A 5,540-nucleotide genomic window follows, 5' to 3' on the forward strand; every position below is an offset into this window, starting at 1 on the left:
CTGACATCGGTTCCACGCGGGCGATCTGCATGTCAGTGGATCTAACGGCTCAGATTGCATCCCACGCGCACAGACGACCTAGATGCGTTTCCTCTTCAAGCGCGATTGAACGATTGGATTTAATCAAATCGTGTGGTCCAAATTAATTCTTCAAATAAGAGAAATCCAATGACTGCGGATGGGCCACGTCACCTCGAACGAGCGGCCCAAATCTATGAAGATGAGTATTTAAACTCTCCTTCATAGGGAACTAAAACGCTAACCGACAGAAAAGTGATCGGAGAAGAAGAAGAGGGTTAGCCGGGAAGTGAATCAAACACTAGAGAAGGAGACCAGCCACTGTTGCTACCGCACTAGAGTCACTGTCGATGCCAAAAAGGTAAAAGTTTCCTCTTTTTCTCTTGGAATTTAATCTCGAACCTCCCTATGCCTATATCGGAGCTGAAAGGTTGATGGTGAGCCAGAAAACACAGGCGGAGCTTGGCTGAGCTGCTGCAGTTGAAACCCGAAAACTCCTCCGATAAACCCCTTTCCATTTTCTGTTTTCCTCGATTTTCTTACCATCGTGATCCTCATTTCCTTATGGTGCAGGTTAGTAGAAGAAACACCCTGATCGCAAAGGAGGAACGGTAGAGTCGCCGCACCCAAAGGCCCTTTCGCCGGTAGGGTCTCGGTTTTTCCCTTTTCCGGCCAATAGAGGCCCTCATAACTTTGTTTTTCACAGGTTTTCATACAAAATCAGTCAAAATCTGCCAAAAATAGCCTGGCCAAGTGGAACCACCGCTGTGGACGGCGAAGCCGGCGCCCAAGCACAGCGGCGGCGCTGTGCTGGAACCCTAAATTAGCCGAAAATTTTCAAAAACACTTATTTTGGCCTTTTTTGGGGTATTTTTGAATATGTGACGCGTATTTTTTATTTAAAATTTTATAAAACCCGAGAACCACCAAGAGGCGTAGTGAAAAGTATAGTGTTTCAGATTCTAGTTCGGAGAATATCCCTCACTCCTTTCCCCATTATGGTAAATTAAAGTTTAATAATCAATAATATTGTGTTTTGTAAAAATTAGAAAACTTTAAAATTAATTACAGGTCACTAATGGAGTCGGTAACTGGTTAGTACAAAATTAATTATTTGTCGATATTGTTTATCTATTGATATATTTGTTAGTTTGTCTCGTGCACTTTTATTTAAAGATTTATTGTCCTCTCGTTATTGATTGCCTAACTGTTCTCTTATTTGTCGATTGAGTGAAATAAATGTTCTAATTATGTTTTCTTAATTTACGTATTGTATATTTGCATGATTTACTATTGATTGATAAAAATGAGATGTTGGTATGTAATTGGTGATTAGTTAATAGTGTGAGTCCATGTATGAAAGGTTTATCGGGTACCCTGGGGAAGGGTGTACGGACCTGATATATAGGAAACATCCTACCATGGGCATTACCTTAGCCGAACGGGGCTGAAAAGTCCTGTACCGGAAGGGGTTGAGAGTTATAATTTACCCTCATATTGGACAGAGTATTAAGATGGTGGTATGTTTGACGCTCATTATTGGACGAGGTATTGGAACGACCGATTAATTGATAACTTAGATATTAGGTCCCACGCATAAAGTGGATCCCTATGGACCCCCAGATGTGCTAGTAAGCAAGTAAGAAGGTAAGTTATTGTTATTACTCATTTGAATATGAAATAATATTATTATTTGAGTTATTATCTTTTTACATCGATTTTGAAAACTCATAAGGATAAATATGAAATAGTAGTTTTTAAGTTAAACTAATTTATTTAAAAAATAATAATGGCTCTATTGGTTGTTTAACAATTTTTACCAACATTTAGTTTTTTGTGTCGGTGTTAAGCGTGATATTCTTAATGGGTTAGTGTAGTTCATCCCCCTTATTTAACTATTTCAAATCAGGAAGAGTAAGATTCAAATCATGAACAGTAAGAAAGTTGTGAATAAAAGCTGCCTCCCGAATCCTATCAGAGTTGCTCAGCGGAGGTTAACCTTATAGGATTTTTAGTTACATTTTATTTTATTTACTTATTTCGTTATTTGAACATCCTTAAAAAGGGACATTCCCATAACAATATTAGGTATTATAATTTTGTAAGGAATGTAAATCTTAAATTCCCAAATTACTTCCACTTATGGTTGATATAATTCGATATTTTCATTTCCCTAATTTTGGGCCTTTACATATTTTTTACTATAAAATTTTTGACAATTTTTAAAAAATATGATATCGATATCCGTGTATGCTTGAAAATGTAATATATAGATAAAATTAATCAATTAGCAATATTGACATTGAATTAATTTTATATTATATTGAGATACTTAATAATTTATGTAATTTTACATATATCACATTTATATTGTAACAATAAATTATACTTCATAAAGGTTCTTCAATTTTGTTTAATGTGTGCATAAGTATATTATTAAAATTAATTTAAATTAATTTAAACCAAGAGTCAAATCAACAAAATGAAGTAGAACAATAGGAGAAAAAATATATGGATCAAAATTAATACAGCATCTTACTATTATTTATCTTTATATACACTCATATAATGTCAAAATATATACACATACATATAAAAAATACTTTTAAAATAATAAATAATATACTTAAAAAAGTTTAACAATTAAATGACATAAAAATTTATCTATAAAAAATTATTTATTTTATTAATAATGTCTTTAAAATTTAATAATAATTCATTCAACAATTTAATTATACAAATTGTAGCAGCCCAGAATTTATAAGTAAATAAATCATAAATTGAATGCGGAAGCAAAATAATAGAGTTAAAGTTTACATTTATTACACAATAATATAGAATACCCAATAGAGATACGGGAATGACCATTCTTAAAGAAGCAGCGAAAAATCAAAGAAATAAATGAAAAGTAAACAATTAAGTATCCTAGAACGATCTTCACTAGCATTTGAAAGGAGTTCAGGTGGTAAACTTTTTACAACCCCATTGTTGATCGTGATCTGAATCTTGGTCCTCTTGATCTGAAATAATTAATAGAAGAGTGAACTATATTAGCTCAGTAAGAATATCATACTACTCACCGATACAGAAATGAAGGTTGGTAAAAATAATAAAATAACTAATGGAGCTCTTAAATTAAGTAAATTCATTTATCATAAATAAAACTATTTATTGCATACTTACTGTTGCGAGATTTTTAAAACCGAAATATAGAGGCAATAACACAAGCAACATCATAATTTCATCTTCAAATGTCTAGGACAATGACTTTTCCTTTTTATTTGCTTACCAGTATCCTTGTGGATCCATATGGATGTCTTATTACGCGTGAACCCATATCAAATCTTGTCAATTAACTGGCTGTCCCCATACCCCGTCCGGTATGAGCGCCAAAAGTACCATCCCTCAATACCCTCCGGTATGAGGGTGAATCGGGCCGTCTCCATACCCTGTTTGGTATGAGCGCCAAAAGCACTATTCCTCAATACCCTGTTCGGTATGAGGGTGAATCAGGTCATCCCCATATCCCGTCCGACATGAGAGCCAAAGATACCATTCTTCGATACCCCGTTTGATATGAGACAACATTCATGGTAGGGTTCTCTATGTACCCAGTCCATCCACCATCTCCCAAGATATCTAATATGACAACTATTCACTCATTCACTTAACCAACCAATTTTCCGTTTACATTTTAATTTTTAATTTCACAAATTAACCGTAAATCATGCAAGACAAATAATATATGCATAAGGAAAACACAACTAAATTATCTTACCAATTTCAGTGTATTATCATGCATTTAAAATCATAAAATAAACCAATAAGTTAAAACAGGACAAACAGTAATAAATAACTAGTTCCGGCTCTATTAGTAATTTGTAATTAATTCTCAAAGTTTTCTAGATTACACAAAATAGATTATTATTTATAATTAAGATTCAATTCCATAACAGAGAATAATGTGAGGGATTCTTATCCGAATCAGTGTCTGAAATACCGAACTTCTACTGCGCCTACTAGCGGTACTCGAGTTTTCTAAATTTTTCTACGGAGATTAAAATACGCTTTACGTACCTAAAATACACCAAAAACCCAAAATCGGTGTTAAAAACCCTTTTCAGACCAATTTCAAGATTTCGACATGCAACACCACCGTGTTCCGACGACTACACTGTCGCCCGCAGAGGCGGTTTGCCTCAGTCTGACTGTTTTCGACCGGTTTCAGCTTATTTTATATCCATCCTTACGAGAAAACATGTTAGGAAGTTTCTGTTGGCTGAAAAAAGTCAAAAAAATAAAAACCTACCGGTGGTGAAATTTTTCAGTGCGGCAGCTTCGCCGACTCACCTACACGGCTGGCGTTTTCCTTCGGTCAACTTGTAAAAAATAAAACGGTGATCACAATGGTGGAAAAATTGCACGAAACGAGAATCAGAAAGGGGCTCATTGAAAGAGATTTTGGATTTTACCTACGGCGGCGCAGCCCACCAGACTTTACCTGCGGTTTCCAGCTTATCCGCCGTTCCTTTTACTCCGATTTGGCCATGAGGATGCTCAGAATCAAATTTTGAGCGAATAGGAGAATTTTTACATTTTTTGGCGGTCGGAGGTGGCTCCGGCACGGCAGCGGGCGGTGATCGGCTCCCTTTTTCGGAGATTGGTTCTTCTTCTCCAACGGGAGGCTGTCGGTTAGGGTTTGGGTTTGGTGTGATGCGAGATATTTATAGCCATCTTACGTCAATTTGGGTCGTTCATGGCGTTTGATCTCGACCATCTGATCGCGTTTACAGAGAAATAAATCTTGACCGTTTATCGTGATTTGATCTCGACCGTACGATCACGTTTAAAGAGAAAATGAATTTGAGCCGTTCATCATGTTTAATCGCGATCGTCCGATCGCGCTTGAGGAGGGAACGAATCTGGATTGTTCACGCGCGTGTGAACGCTTCCGGACCGTCCGATCGCGTGGCATGCAGATTGCTAGCATGGCCTCCCACGTAGCACCGAGTCAGCGTGCCTTGCCACGATGCGCGCTCCGGTTCGTCGGGGCTGTTGACTGGGTAGTCCTACGTGGCATAATTTTTTTTAATTGCGTTCTAACCCTCCAATTTTCTATTTTTCTTTCAAAAACACTATCTGAACCTAAATTTTCAATTTTTTTTCAAAATTATTTTTAATTTCATCATCAACCTATTTTTTTCTCATAATTCACATTAAATTAAATTTTATTAATTTTAATAGATTTTTATACATTTTTGAATTTAAAAATTAATCCCGAGCTAAATTTCGGTTCAATTATTACACAAACAATGATATTTGTTTACTTAAAATTTTTATTATTTTTTTAAATAGTTTTTTTTTAAAATATAACAACAAATTAAATATTAAATATATTTTAGTATAATTATATTTATCAATGTCTATTTAAAACAGAAAAATAACATGCAAAAATCACGTGTTGGAAATAAAAAATATTATAATATAAATATAAACTTAAAACCAAAAAAATTGTCGGCTAG

The sequence above is a fragment of the Carica papaya genome, chromosome 8 (genome assembly GCF_054855325.1).
Source record: "Carica papaya isolate Zhongbai chromosome 8, ASM5485532v1, whole genome shotgun sequence".
In the NCBI taxonomy this organism is placed as follows: Eukaryota; Viridiplantae; Streptophyta; class Magnoliopsida; order Brassicales; family Caricaceae; genus Carica; species Carica papaya.